Source organism: Trachinotus anak, unplaced genomic scaffold (genome assembly GCF_046630095.1).
Source record: "Trachinotus anak isolate AG129_WGS33_773 ecotype Australia unplaced genomic scaffold, CSIRO_AGI_Tana_v1 ptg000016l, whole genome shotgun sequence".
Classification (NCBI taxonomy): Eukaryota; Metazoa; Chordata; class Actinopteri; order Carangiformes; family Carangidae; genus Trachinotus; species Trachinotus anak.
The window spans coordinates 23,237,329-23,253,085 of NW_027273867.1; the positions used below are offsets into that span (position 1 = coordinate 23,237,329).

The following is a 15,757-nucleotide window of genomic DNA, read 5'->3' on the forward strand; positions in this document are numbered from 1 at the left end:
ATGAATTACAGCTTCCTTACCGCGCGCTGATGCAGCTGTTTCAGGATCTGCATGAACATGTGTAAGCACGCGGAGATATATGACGGGAAAAAAAGTGTAAGTGAGGCTTCATGCCATTGACAAAACAATAAAAGGTGTGTGTGAGTGTGTGCGTGTGTGGAAATGGCAGAGGCAGAGGGAAGGGGGCTCCAACAGAAATCAATACCTCCCTCCACCCTTGACCCCAATTACCTACCAAGTGCTAGTTCAAAGAAATGTGTCAGATTCGTGGGAAGATCAATTTCCATTTTAGCGATTGATTCACATTGACACTTTGATAAAACCACACGAAAGTGAAGAACATCACGAAGAAGAAAGAGGACATGAGGAGGAACAAAACAGCAGCTGATACTCGATGCTTTGCATAAACATCTTCACTGTCTCATTGACTCTTGTTATCTTTTTGCCTAATTTTCATTCAAATCACTTCATTCAAATCACTTCTCTGGATTGTCTTATTTGAACCGCAGCCAGAAATCTTGGAAACCAGCCTCCAGGCCACAGCAGATTCATCATTTTGTGCATTTGTTTATCGGCAGGGGAAGACGGGATCGGCTGTTATTTGAGAAGTTGATGTTGCGTGACAGTTCAATATTAAATCCTCTGAGAGGCACATTATTTTTGTGCTTAGGATGATTCCTCAAGCTACAGCAGACTAAAAGAAACACAAGGCTTCCTGAGTGTTGTGCAGAGCAGAGGGGATCAAGGTAGATAATCTGATATGATTGGCTGAAAAACGCCCAGACCCAGTCTCTTGAAATTCCTCACAACCTCTTTTGCCTATTTGGCAACTTGAAAATCACAAGAATGTTGGCGGCCCACATCCGACCTTGTAACAATTTGAAGGCCAAATACAGCGTTCTCAGAGCTCTTTTTATTTGAATGATAACAATCGAACATTCAGGACTGAGCTGAAGGCAGGGGAAGCTCAGTTTGTCTTTTTTGTTTGACAGGGGAGGGATCACTTGTTGATTCACCATCTGTCTCTCTCGCCTTTATAAGTCTTCCTGTTGCTAACCAGATTTCCACTCTGATTCTCCAGTTCTGGCCATGGATGTCAATCAGGCTGAGACACAGCAAACAAGTACACAATGAGGTCCAGCTGCGAAACTGCAGGACTGATGACATAAAAGTTCTTATCATTGGCTCAACACAGTGATAAATAAAAAAATTTAAAAAGTGTTTAAAAACATTTAGAAAAATGATATATTTTTTTATAGTTACATCTTTTCACTAAAATTGTACTGTTTTGCAAATGATTGGCACACTTGCAGTATCCTCAATGCCCAGCAGTGAGCTGAGCCCTTTAACTCTCTACCAGAAATCAGAGGCTCAGGACGGCTTAGGGGACCCCTGAACCCAGTAGGCTCCCCGGGTACTTTGCCAGATCTAAAGACCATCTTTAAACAGACACAGGTTACAGTCTCCCACATATCAGGCTCTTGTAGTCTGGGCCCTTCAGCTCTAGAACTTCCTGCCTTAGGGTAAGAAGGGTGGGGAAGGAACCACCAACATCTTTTAAAATCACTTTGCAAAACTTATGTCTTTAAAAATTGTCTGTGGTTTGCAGAAAAGTCTGATGAACAACCTGTTGCCTATGGAAAGAAAAGTAGTGACATTTTATGTCTTAAAATCTGTTCCTCGTAATTAGATTTAAAGTCTGTCTTGTTCCTGGTGTGACTCTGAAATGGGGAATGAGGAAAATGGGAAACAACAGGTGTGACCCAGAGGTGTTGAACATCACAGTTTGTTTAACACGGCAGCTCATCAGTGACTGAAGTTGTACTGTCTGTCAGACTGAGCCACAGAAATTAGACTCATTTTCCCGTCACATCGGAGGGAACACAGAGACTTGGCAAAAAGTCAATTGTTAAGTTGGCGGTTCACACTCATCCTGTTAGTTCTTTTGTTTCAGTGAACAACATAATTAACCCTCGCTGCCACTGTGTCTGGGCTCCTATTATCTTTTGGATAATGAAGGGCTTCAAGGTGAGGTAATAACTCTCTGGCGGCCATGTTGGGGATCCTCCTTCAGCTCTGGGCCGGCAGTAAAGATAAGTGAAAAGCTGATCTGCTTTTCTCAACGCACAACTTGGCCGTCTTTACAGAAATCAATAAACATGGCTGAGTGGAGCTGAGCATATCAGCACTGATAAATCTGACTGCTGGTCAGATTTATCAGCTGTCTGCTCAGATGTAAACACAACAATATTATATCATATCACTACAGCTTTACTACAGAAAATAATAGAAAATCATAAACTCTATTGTTATATATGACCTGGCTCTTAAGTTGTTATCCAGTCTGTCGTAAATGTCCATTATATTCATGCACCAACTTTCTGCTCCAGTTTTGACCCACTGCTGTTCACAGGTTTTCTATGGTACGAGCTTTTACCACTGACGTCAGCGTTCACACCTCACAGGAGCTGACTCAAAGTGAAAATGAACTAGTTCACATTCATATTTTATTTTTTTTAAATTTTTTGCTCTTTTCAGTAGCTCCCTCTACCATCCCTCCCCAGCCCTGATTCATTGCCACTTCCTTCACTAAATGAATTACTGTATACTACTGTGGAGTCACAGTCGAATTACTTTTAAAAGCCAAGAAAAACCAATATAAGTATATGTTGTGTCACTTAAAGAATGCGGCATGAAGCAGGGCAACTCAAAACAGACGAGGTTACAAATGTAATTTTTTTAATTACGCAGAAAGTTTTATTTTAAAAAAAATATTACCCTGCATGAACCAGGTGTGATAAAACTTATTATGTCTACAGCAGCTACACCTTCACTGCACTTCACTCAGTTAGATCCTCAGCGACAAATAAGAGTGACATGTTGTAAAACTTGTTGTTTCTGTCTACCTTTATTTCCCCTGGCAGACCGTGTTGTCAAGTCGATTCTCTTTAAATCGCCCTAAGTCACAAAGTGGTCTCAACACCAGTTATATCATCAGAGACTGTGACGTTTACATGGTCTGGTAGTTGTTGAGGTAATTAAATGAGTCTGTAGTTGGTTCAGGTCAACTGAGCCTCGGAGACAACGCCTTGTATCCTAGACGCTAATACAGAGCCAGCTTAGACTATTCAGCAACTCGTGTTTGTCTTCACACCTGAACGACAAAACAAAGTCATCAGTGGCTTCTCCATGACTCAGTGGCATCATTTCAGACATGACTTGCAGTAACAAACACTGCTCAGTTTATCTTGGTGTAAAGACCCAGATGTTGAGTGTTAGCAGGAGATGGGATGTGAACCACGACCTCTGAGGTTCAGTCATGTGTTGGGGTCCAACCGTCCGCTCCAACCTCTTCCTCAGGAGTTTCCTCCAACCGGAGCAATGGGAATCAAACACCGCTTTCCTGGGTCATATTCATCCATCCACCCCAACCTCCTCCTGACGTGGACTTTGTCGCTCTATAAACTACGTCACCGCACTTTTCCCTTTGCTCCTGTCATCACTACTACAGCCACTAGATGTTGCCTAGCAACAAAACCTAACTATGTGTCAAAACAACCGGCTGCACAGACGACCTGTGGGCTCGTCTCATCTCTCGCTGCTATAACAAGCTCATGTGTCTTTGACCACTGACAGAGTCACTAATCACCAATGGCTCATTTGAAGCATCTGAACAAATGACCGATGCCGCTTGTTTTTTCTGATGAAGAGCAGGGGGGCTCGAAACGTCACTGATTTTTTTGGTGTAGTAAATTAAGTGAAAACTGGAGCCCTGCAGTGTGCAAGACATTTGCTCTTCTTTGTTCTTCGTTGGTTTGTTTTAGGCCCAGCACCTGCCCTAGTTTTGGCTTGAACGTACATGTACACCTCTAGTTTGTTTCTTTTTTGGGGGGAGGAGGGGCAGCCTTGAATTACCACAACACGCCGTCCTTTATAATGATCCTAAACTGAGCTGAACTCTTAGACAATCACCTTTTTCCCACCAGAAAGTCAATCTGCATCTTTGTGGACTGTTTTTTTTCTTTCTTCAGAAGGAGTGTCCTCCAGCCTCCAGTGTCAGTGTGTTTGTGCTTCTGGTGCACTGAGCTGAGCCGACTGTATCCTTGACCCTCAACTGCTGCATGGCTATCCATCTCTGTCTCTGCTAGCAGCCACGTCACTGCCAGGCACCAGTCAGGAAGGCTACACTGTACAAGCCCCACACACACACACACACACACACACACACACACACACACACACACACACACACACACACACACACACAGTTCCCATGCATTCATTATATGCAAATAGAAGCACACATACACAGATTGTCTTTAGGAGAATTACTAAACTCCACAAAGAGCATATGAAGTGCACACACACAGACACACACAATGCATAATACTGTAGAAAAAACCCAGATGTCACATTGCACTCCAGGACTGATCTCCTCCCCCGAGGTCACAGGATAAAGATAGTTGAAGGATGGAAGAAAAAATAAAAAACCAAATAACAGCTAACATCCGGCCGTCCTAAAGCTGCTGTCTGACTGCAGGCACTCAGACATCAGGCCAAGACGCACGTGACTCTGAGGCCTGAACCGACGCACCCAGCCGCTGTGATGATATCCAGTCGAGGCTGTCGACGCGCTGCCAGACGCTCTGCTCTCATCCAAAAAGAGCAATAGGAGCTGTCTGCCCTGTCGCACTGCCTGCCTGCTGACACACACACACACACACACACAGAAATACAAACATACACTCAGGCAGCCATGTGTGAAGACACATTCAAATGTGTTCATGTACAGATAGACACACACACACACACACACACACACACATACACAACACACAAGTTCATGTATAATAAATCAGAGACAGATACAGACATTTAAGACTCACCTATAGAATACTGAGACATATCAGCTGTGTTTTAACGCCATGGTTACAGAGAACACTCACCTGTGATTGGCCTTATCCATTACTTTGATAAAACTGCAGAGCACTTTCAAAATAATACTTGTCTCAACTATTAATATTCTGTGGTTTCTCCTACTTGTTGGAGAAGTAAACACAAGAGCATAGAGCCCAGTGACCTTGGCATTAAAAAAATCTGCTCTGATGAGGGTCAGAGTGGAAACTGTTGTTTACATGTGGACTGTCCCACTGGCAGAAATCTAAATCAAATACACTGACAGGTGTTTTAATGCCTGGAGTTTCTGACACTGCTTTCATATTTGAACTGTGATGTCTGGATCTTAGACTTTACATAAACACTAACACAGACAAACAGCAGACGGACACAGTTAGAGACCAGCTGGTGAACACACTGGAGCATTTAGCAGCTAAAGAGCCACAGATTTCCCTCTGGGGCTGGTGGAGACCAAACACAGAGCTAGAAGAGAGGGAACACTGGACTGATATCACTACATGGCCAGAACCATGACTCCAAATGAATGATAATGTTGCTCCGTAACTGCTGGATGTGTAAATAAACGACTGTTTGCTGACTCACCATAGCACCATGCAACTCTACAGGTGTGTAGTGGTTCAACCCGTGAATCTTCATGTAATAATATAGTAATAACTACTGAGTACTCGTTCAACAGATCATTAATTACATTTTATTAATTAAATGATTTTCACTCAGGAAAGCTTAGACACACACACACACACACACACACACACACACACACTTCCAGATATACTTAAATATCTGTGTACCAACACTGTAATGACACACTCTCACAGCACAGACACACATGCACTCACAGCCAATAACAGTGCAGAGAACGACAGCCATCACTGTCGTGAGCTGGCTGGTGGAAAGAGCAAAACATCCCATAATCCATCATCTGGTTCCTTGACCCCCAAACACCAAAAAGCCTCCACCAGCCCCTCCTCCTCAATAATGTACCAAGACAACTGCAAACCAGTCCCTCCCCCAGAAACACAATCACACATAATATCACACATGGAAGGTCACACAGTGATTTAAAACATCCAGCATTACACACTCAGCCTCTCTCTCTCTCTGTCTCTCTCACACACACACACACACACACACACACACACACACACACACACACACACACACACACACACACACACTGACAGATGGAATTCAATTTCGTCACAGCAAACTGCTTTTCATAGATGTTCATGCTCCTGCATCTCTGCCATAAATGGAAATTTCATGCAGTAAAAGAAGTCTTCCTCTGGTTTCAATAAGACACATAATGACGTTTCTGCTTTCTGACCCATCACACCCTTTTTTTTAAACCTTCATTTATCCAAGACGGTCGACAGAGCAGATCTGCCACCTCAGCTGCAAACTGCCATCACTGAACAACTGGAGCGTATAGTATCACGGTTTAGTGCCTTGCTCAAGGACACATCAGCAGTTTTTACCACAGGAGGAAAGAAAGGTTTTGTTTTAACTTTTATATTGAGGACTTTATCCCCAGCAGCTGGTTCTTTGGCCACTGACAACCCTGCAGCTTCATCCTCTGAGCTTTGCTTGTTTTACAGTGAAGTAGAGCTGACAGAAGCTGCAGTGTTAAATCTGAGACTTTACTGAAGACAGAGCCGAGCTTTTCAAACAATCCCAGCAAGAGCTTTGTGTCCAAGAGCTTTTGTAATGCTTCAGTTCATTGGTTATTTATAGCTTGGTTGAGGATGTTATTTACTAAAACCTCTGACTTTTCATGATGCTGGTTATTGCAGTAATCTATTTATTTATCTATTTTGATAACCAAATACCTGCAAACCTAATGACATTCACTTCAGCCTCTAATTAAAGTGCAATTCAAATTATCAAGGCAGATGCAATGAAGGAACTTAAAGAGATGAAGTGCTGAGGACCAGGTCTACAGCCAGGCAGACAGGTGCAGACAACAGGTAACTTTATCTAGGTAGCAGGAACATTAGTCCGCAGCAGGAAACACACAGAGACATTAGCAAATGATCTGGCAATTGACTGGAGAAAAGGATTGGTATAAACCCAGGAAGCAGATGAGGGAAATGAGGAACAGATGTGTAGATAGGTGGGGAAGTTCCAGTGATTGTGTGCATGGAAAACAGGTGAGCAGGAAGAAAGTCTGGGGAAATCCAGTGGGCAGGTGCAGTACTACAGGTCTGAGACGTGCTAACACTAAGATGGTGTACGTGGTAAACTTTACACCTGCTAAACATCAGTATGTTAGCAATGCCATGTAGCATACGGCATGCTGATTTTAGCAGTTAGCGTTTAATCATTGCTGTGCATTAGTACAGCGTGGTGATGTTAGCGAGTCATGTTTAGATTTCTAAAACATTACTTGCAACACAACAAGCTGCTGAAAAAGACACAGATACTTCTCTCATGCAGTATTTTTATTTGAAAATTGTATTTATTTATTTAAAGGTCCACACAGTCTAAAGGTAGATGTCCATGTGTTTTTTGATTATGAAAGTATCAAAGCCTCAGTCCACAGAGAAATTCACACAGCCTGTATTCAGAAGCTGAGCCTTAAAACCAGCCGTCAGGACTTCTGGAACTTTGTGATGTCACAACAAAGCAGTCACCACTCTCAGCCACACCCCAAGCCCCGCCCACCTGGACCCACCATCCAACCTTGCAGGATTTGGTTTCTCTGAGTGTTTACCTCAAATCTGGTGTATTTTTATTTGATCACTCAGAAAACAGTCACCGACCTGTTGTTACTAAAGCTTTTTAAATAGCTGCTGTGTATTCTATGGCAACATGTGCACTAATTAATGAAGCATAAATCCATCATTGGTAAATTGTATAAAAGTGGACAAACTGTATTCCTACATTATATCACAAGTACCAAGCGACAGAGTCTTGGCCTCTGTGTGCAGCTTTGGTTACAGATCTCCTCGTTATCTGTGATAATTAACACACCATTTGTGTCACTTCAGTCAATTAAAGCAGATTGTCATGTTCTGCTTCCTCACTTTAGATCAATCAGTATGTGAACATTGACTGGAGCCTAGGACAAAAAGGTCAGGAGTTGTTCTTCTTTAATTTACGGATCACAGAGTTCAAACGTTCACACACAGCTTCTTGAAACTATTCAAAGCCCTCTTGACCCCATCAGCATAAATACTGATCACATTCAGCCTCCGATCATCCTGTCTCTGAACACCTCTGCACCTCGGTCGCTCACTTTCACATTCAGCTGCTGTCCCTTCTCCAACGACATCACGTTCTTCCCCTGCCCTTTGATTTTTTGTTAATATCTTGTGTTAATAGCTCTTGGAGATAGTTCATAATATTTTGCTTTTTGCTGATTAACTTGTGGGATCACTCAAGTTTCTTATTTCATGTAAGGGTTTTTCAAAAGAATGAACAACATATTAAATGTTTGCGTTCTATTAGATACTCCTGCTGTTTCTTTCTCTTTCTTTCATCTTTCTCAAACTTTACCTCTGATGGAAATTACAGCATCACAGCACAAGTGGGAATGCTGTCTCAGTCATGATTTGCAGCTGTAATGCAGGGGGTTCTGAAACTGACTGGCGTCTAATGACTGTGTGCAACCCCCCTGACAAGACTAGGGAACAAGACACCAAAACCAATCATTGTTTCCCATTTTCTGGCAACTCCAGTTGATTTATTACCAGAGTAGACCTAGAGGGTGCAAATACTCATTATATGAGAAGTAAACGGGATTTTTTACAAAGGATATGAGTGTATATTTGAAATATTATTTCTCTCATTCATTAAATAATCTTTCGACCACCAAAAACCATTTAGCACCCGCAGGGGGCCGGAACTCCCTATGAAGAATCACTGAGTGGATCTATTCTTATTATAAGTCCTTCAACCTGAAGTACTTCCCCTAAGGCAGCAGGCGAACCAGACATTCATCTTCATGGTCATAAAAATAAACAAAGCTTGTGGAATGGAAATGGTTTGATTTGGGTTCACCAGTTTGGGCAGAGATCATGGATTGGGTTAAAAAAGGTATTTCCTTAAGGTTAGAAGACCTTCGTGGTCATGGCTACAATAATAAATACAGAGGACAGGCCTCATGCTAATAATAAGCCCATAGGTCATTTGCACAGCAGGTTATTATGACCCATAATTACATTTTGTAGTTAGGCAACATTTAGAGGCCACAGTAATTATGACAGGAGCAAAGGAAGAAGTCCAGTGACACAGTATAAAGAGCAACAAAGTCCACATCAGGACTAAGTTGGGGTGGATGGATGGGTCAACAAAACACAGGAATTTCACACAGGAAACCATTCCCATATGAAAACAGCATTTTATGTTGTTTCTTTTATTACTGTGACCATGACAACAAAGACCATCTAATACTTTTCCTAAACCACACCAAGTGGTTTTTGTGCCTAAACATAACCAAGCCATAACCATTTATTATTGAAACCAAAGCGATAATGGTCGAGTATTATTGTAACCCTGACAACCAGCTGCCGTAGAGGTACTATACGGTTGTTCAGGTTGGAGGACTCATTGAAACTCACAGTGGTGGAACAATGATGATTAAAAGAAAGAATGACGACAATTGACCTCAAACAGGATATAAACTTAAAGTCCTGTATTTATGGGTCATAATAAGCTGCTTGGGCTTTTACAGGACAGTCTCTCTTGTATGAAGGTCCATGTTAATGCAGAAACCTGCAAATGTCTGAGGTTTTTCAACTTGAGAACAATGTTTACATGGTGAGAAAACCTTATGAAATCATGAGAAGATCCATTTTAGTCTCTTTGAAACTTTTGCACACATTTCTTGTTTTAACTCGACAGCACAGTCTCAAGTGCATATGTATTACCATCAATTCACAACTTGATGCTGCCACTGAAATGCAAATGTAACACACAAGTAACTGAAATGAACAGATGTGCCAGCAATTATGACAAACTGTGTTCATGATACATTTGTCCTTTCAGTCATTATGCGAACTAAACTGATTTAGTGCCACTTGTCATCTCATGTGTTTGTGGTGTTGCTCAAAAGGTCGGGCATGGCATAAACACCGATAGTTTGTCTCATGAAGTCCCACATGCTAAATATGTTATTTTATTCATGACATTTTCATTGTTTTCTCCCAGTTTAGAAAGACCAATTACCCCTGCACTTCAGTCCCATTCAGTGTTAATTATACTGTTTGCCCACAAACATCCTTTACCTTTGAGACACCTGTGACTTCTGTTCACCTGTCAGAGCTTGACCATGAGGGTGTGACACATGGGTTCAAGCTGTCACTCCCTCACTGTGCTGGTGACACAAGCAACAAGTAGGAGTTGCTCATGCTTGGGCAAGTATGTGATCTTACACTTTCTTCCCACCCATGAACTCACCTAATGGTGTCTCAGCAAGATGTTTCCCCCCCGGGAATCAAACTCTGTCTTCACCAGGAGGTAGACAGTGGTTGCAATTTATGACCATCTACTTTATGATGATGCTGCTGGATGGTTTGCATTGAGCATCCGCTAAAAAGAACAAGTTATAGTTGCATTTCATTTTGTTTTAATCCTGTGTACCTCGAAATCAGTAGAGCACGGCACTAGTAGACATGTTAGAGGATTAAAGGCAATTGTATACTTCAAACAAAGTACTTAATGAGATCCATCCATTGATTTTCTTCTGCTTGTCCAAGGTCAGGTCGCAGTGGCAGCAGGTCAGGCAAAGTAGACCAGACATCCCTGTCCCCAGCAACATTTTCCAGCTCTTCCTAGGGGATAATGAGGCCTTCCCAGGCCAGATGAGATATATAATCTCTTCAGCGTGTTCTGGGTCTACCCTAAGGCCTCTTGCCAGTTGGATGTACCTGGTAAACCTCCAGGGGGAGGTGCCCGAAAGGCATCCTAACCAACTCAACTGGCTCCTTTCAATGTGAAGGAGCAGCAACTCTAATCCAAGCTGCCTCCAGATATCAGAGCTCCTTACCTTATCTCTAAGGCTGAGCCCGGCCACCCTGGACTTTCGGTCGCTTATTGAGGTGTTGAACCCTATCTGAAAACCCCAGTCCCACACTTTTCTGATATCGTAACAGACATGGCTACGGCCTTTTCTGGAACTTCCAGAAAGCAGTGGTCTGAGTTTGGCAGGATTTGAACTCTTTTGAGGCAAAGACTTTTGTCACTTTCCGTTTGTGCCAAGTGCAACAGGGAGCATCTAAAAGTATATGTTGTTGTTTTTAAGGTCTCTAAGCAACCCCTTAGGCCCCAAACTAACTAATTAGGAGGTGTTGTATTGTAACTCTAGCTAACATTAGAGTACAACCTGTATACCTGTAAATTCAGCGACTTGCTGTATCAGAACTGCAGTTCCTTTATGACCAAATTAAAGAACTAGATGCAGTACAGCTGGACACTTTAGTATTTTACTCTGAGGCTACACATGGACCACCCATCCTGTTACATTGCTTACATCCAGACTGCTGATTGAATCTAAGAGCTTTGTGTAATGTATAAAAAGGCTTTTAGCAGCATTAGGACAGTTAAAACACACATCACCTCCTCATTAATGTCCACCCTGACTGTGCAGATTTATGCATTTTTCATTTAGTTGCAACAAAGTGCTCTTGGGTCCGGGCACAGGCTTCACTTCTGCCTACAACGTCACATCTGTGGCTTTGAAACCCTCCTCGTCGTCCTCCAAAAACAACATCACATTTTAATCCCGCCAAGCCTTCAGTTCCTCAGCTCTGCGGCTCCATTTTGGTCTGAGACATGTTTCTTTGCGACAGCAGACTCTAATGGAGCTGCTTTCCTTGTAAAGGCCACTTAGCACATAAGGTAATTTAATAACTTTATCTTTTGTCTTAATATCACGTAAGGCATACTTACTGCCACCCCATGCTGCACCAGCGCATCATGTTTGATGATTCTGCGTCTGCAGGATAAAAAGACTCAACTTCTCCTCAGCTGCTCTGCAGGGTGAAAATTTTAAAGTAACGCTCAAAAAAGCTGTGGAACCTGCCATTTGAGATGCAATTTTTTATGTCAGAATATGACTATTATATTGACTCTGCAGCACTTGAGAAAGAATAGGCTGCTGTGGCCACTGCAGTACAGATGGAAGGTACATAAAGCACAGAGAAGAGAAATGACAGGGGGCTGTTTATGGTGTCTGCATTTATTACAGCCCTGTCTGTAATAAAGGCAGCTTGGTCTGTATTAAAGGAACATCTATCCCACTGAGATCCTTTAACATGGACATTTGGCTTTAAATGTGTTTATCTTAAATACATCACAGTGAAAATGCAAATTAGCCAAAATACGACTGAGATGCAGCTTGACAATGAGAAAATGTAGCTCCAGCCTCTTGCTTTCGTCTGCCTCAGTTTGGAAGTAGCAGCGCTCATTTGCCCGCAAATCCCAGATTTCCCAGCTGACTGGTCTGGTTCTGAACGCATCAAAAGCAGTCCAGAGGGGAAACAATTTAAGATGAAGACAGGGAGCAGTTTGACAGCTATATGAAGATGGGAACAAGTCTTAACTTTGTTCTGGCATCTTGAATTAGTCAAACTGATGCGGAATTCATTTTATAAGTTGTTGCACAGAATAGAGCTGATGGTTGTTAATGAGACATTCAGCCAGTGAATACTGCTTAATAATACATTCAGAGAAGATGCTACGTGGCCTCATTTCAAGTGGTCAACTTTATTTCTTCTGTCATTTCCTTTCACAGTATCATCTTACTGCAAAGTTTGTATGAATAGCATGTAATTAATTATGGGATGGAAATGCTATACCCATATGAATGTTCCAAAGAAATATTAAAAATCCCCTCCTGTCACAATGAAGTGTTTAACCTTGTTAACATCCATATAATACAAGACATATCATGAATGAAATAATCAAATAAAGAACTGCAGTGAACCAATGACAGTCTCATAAAAACAGATCCAGACACCCTTATATGTCAAATAACCTAAGGAACCAATCTTGTCAACTAGCATTAGCACAACCACCAACACTGTGTCAGCCACTGCCAGTTACAAGCTAACAAACAACGTAAACAAATAAAAGATGCTAACTATGCTAACCGTTCTGATCTGTCTGCTAGTCTCTGATTCTGGTCTCAACAGACTCCTCATCTAAGTCTGGGTCTGGCTGAGGCTCAAACCTGTGGCTGAGTCTCTCTGATGTTTCCTCCTCTAACACCTTCATCCTCTCTGCTCTTTCACCTGGACACCTGGAGCCAGCAGGTGGTGGGCGGGGCTCAAGGCCTGATCCAGATTTCTCAATGAGGAAGTAAGAGTAGATGAACTTCCAGCCTCTGTTTTCTTTATTTTTTATTACTTTTTATGTGGGAACATTTTTTTTTTATCATAGCAGTGTATTTTTACAGAGTTTAAAACATGTCTGGAGAGGACCTTTAAAAAGAAATGACTGCAGGCAACAATCATATTAAAATGCAAGAGGAAACCTCACCAGCCTGCACAGCTGCATGGTATTAGTCATTAGTTCACCCCAGTTTAAATGGAGAATGGATTTTATAGTGTTTTGTTCCATTCAAACCGGTCTCCTAGAAATCACGGTGTACTGTGGTACTAAATTGTGTAAAGGAATATTTCTCCCTCTAGCCTTCTTTCTTATTTTGTAGGCTCACATCCACACTACAGGACTGCAGGTCACAAAGACCTCATAGTGTTACACAATTTTCTCTTAGCCACAGTTATGACTGGTAGTGTCCAGCTGGAGACACCAATATCCTCTGAAGCTCGGTCAGCCAAAGACTTATAGGTAAGGATGTAGGGAAAGAACATAACTGTCCAAATCCAGCTCCAGGATGGATGAGATATGTGACAGTAGGTAGGTAAAAAAGGACAGGAGTTATATCTTCACACATATAGGTTAAGACTATAGCCTTATGTAAGTAAGGTGTGGAAACCATGTGACACCTATATGAATATATATGACCTGTATATGGCTGTACTCTGATCCACTTGTTAGCACTGTACCACTCATCTTTTCCTCCTTGGTGCATCCAGCTTTTTAATAAATACTTCTGCCTGAGACTTCTAAATCTGAACATTTCTTCTTCAGCTGAGAAGAATGTTCCCTGCCATTTGGATTTTGTTTTGTAAAAATAAATATTTTCACTTGTATTTCATTTGCTTTTCCTACAATATTTGCTTGTACAACTAAAGCATGATAAAACTATTTCAAGGTCATGGTTAGTGACCCATACCACTTAGCCATAGTTCAGGAATTTTGCACTAGATATAATGTTTTTACTTTTATAAAATTTAACCAAGACCACAGTGTTTCTCTAACCTTGACGGAAGTGCTCAGGATGCAAAGCCTGTTGTACAGCACTTTGTACACCTCCCATCCACTGAGACAACATTACAAATATCAACCTTATCAATATTTAAATGAATTTTTTTTTTTTACATATATAAATATGAATTTGTGGCGACATGATTGTCCTTTCATGCTTGTAAAAGAAAGTTAGTCAAATGTAGTAAGTCACCTGACGTCATTGTCTCTAGGTTTTTTTTGCCCACTCATGGTCTGTCTTGTCCCAAAAGTAATCAGGATTTGGGGATATTTTACAAAAGAACGTCATTTTTCCTGTCTTCTCATTATCTTAGTCTTTATTTTATTAAAAGTTGTCTTCGTCTTCCTCTCTACACAGATTAATAGAATAAATATTAAAAGATTCTGGTAGCTTAGAAATGAAAATCTAAGATCAACAATGAATTAAACTGGGATAATGAGTTTGCTGTGAACATCTGAAAAGGTAACTGTAAAATGTCTTTAACAGTGTGTTACCTTCACTGATACTTAAATTAAATTCCTAGGAAATGAAACCGTTTCCTTCACATTTGAACTAAAAACACAACAGTAAGAGGAGGGATTATTACTGTGAGTTCTTTCTTTATGCGGTGAGCAGCTGAGCAGGTAAACAGTTAGCCTAAGGACAACATGTCACAGTAAATAAACCTGATTATGAAACATGAGTTCATTTGCTGCTACAGACAGTAGCCTACATTATTAAATACCTGGTGAATATCTAACATGGTGCCTATGGTGGTGTGATGCAGGTGCCACCATCTGCAACAGCTGCAGCATTAGAATACCTGAACAAACTGGGAAACATGTTACAAAGATCTGTTATTGTAATAATGTGTGCAAGAGGTTTCAAGTGCAAGTTTTGATTCAGTCCAAACATTTTATGTCATTTTTTGAATCTTGTTTTCCTTTTTGCAGATACATTATTGGTGTTATGTCTGAATCGCTGTGGTATTTTTGTTCTGCAGTTTTTACCTGTCAAACAATGTGGGCAGAGGCAGCACAACATTTGTTGACAAGGTTTAGGTTTCTATGTGTGGTGCTATTTCTTCTCATGCTGAAACTGGGTTTTCTATTTCAGTGGTAAGAATGGAAAAGCTTCATAATGGTTAAATCGCTGCTGTCTTTTATTGGCTGTCGAGAAAAAGTGAGCGCTGCTCCGCTCACTCGAATCTCAAAATATCTCGCTCTACATTGCAGCAAAACACAACGTCAAGTGTTTCAGTTAAGTGCCATAAAACTGCCACTGCAACCACAGGAAATACCTGATTGTGAGAGAACAACAACAAATTATAGAATAGATTTGCAAATCTTCAGCAGATGCAGCAAACATCTTGATAGAAAATTTCATAAGTAAATATTTGTGGATTCTCACTAAAATTTCATGACTGATGAATGAGGATGTCTTAAAAGGGAGAGATTAGAGGTGAATCGCTGTAACCGTCTCCGCAATGAACAGACATTCTTTAATTCATTCATGAGCTTCAGTGAT

The 15,757-nt window shown here is 41.3% G+C and overlaps 1 protein-coding gene across 1 annotated transcript in view; it reads right to left on the reverse strand.

Annotated features, from left to right (window-relative positions):
• grin2da (glutamate receptor, ionotropic, N-methyl D-aspartate 2D, a) overlaps nt 1–15,757 on the reverse strand; it is a 209,598-nt gene that overhangs the window by 155,278 nt on the left and 38,563 nt on the right. The window lies entirely within an intron of this gene.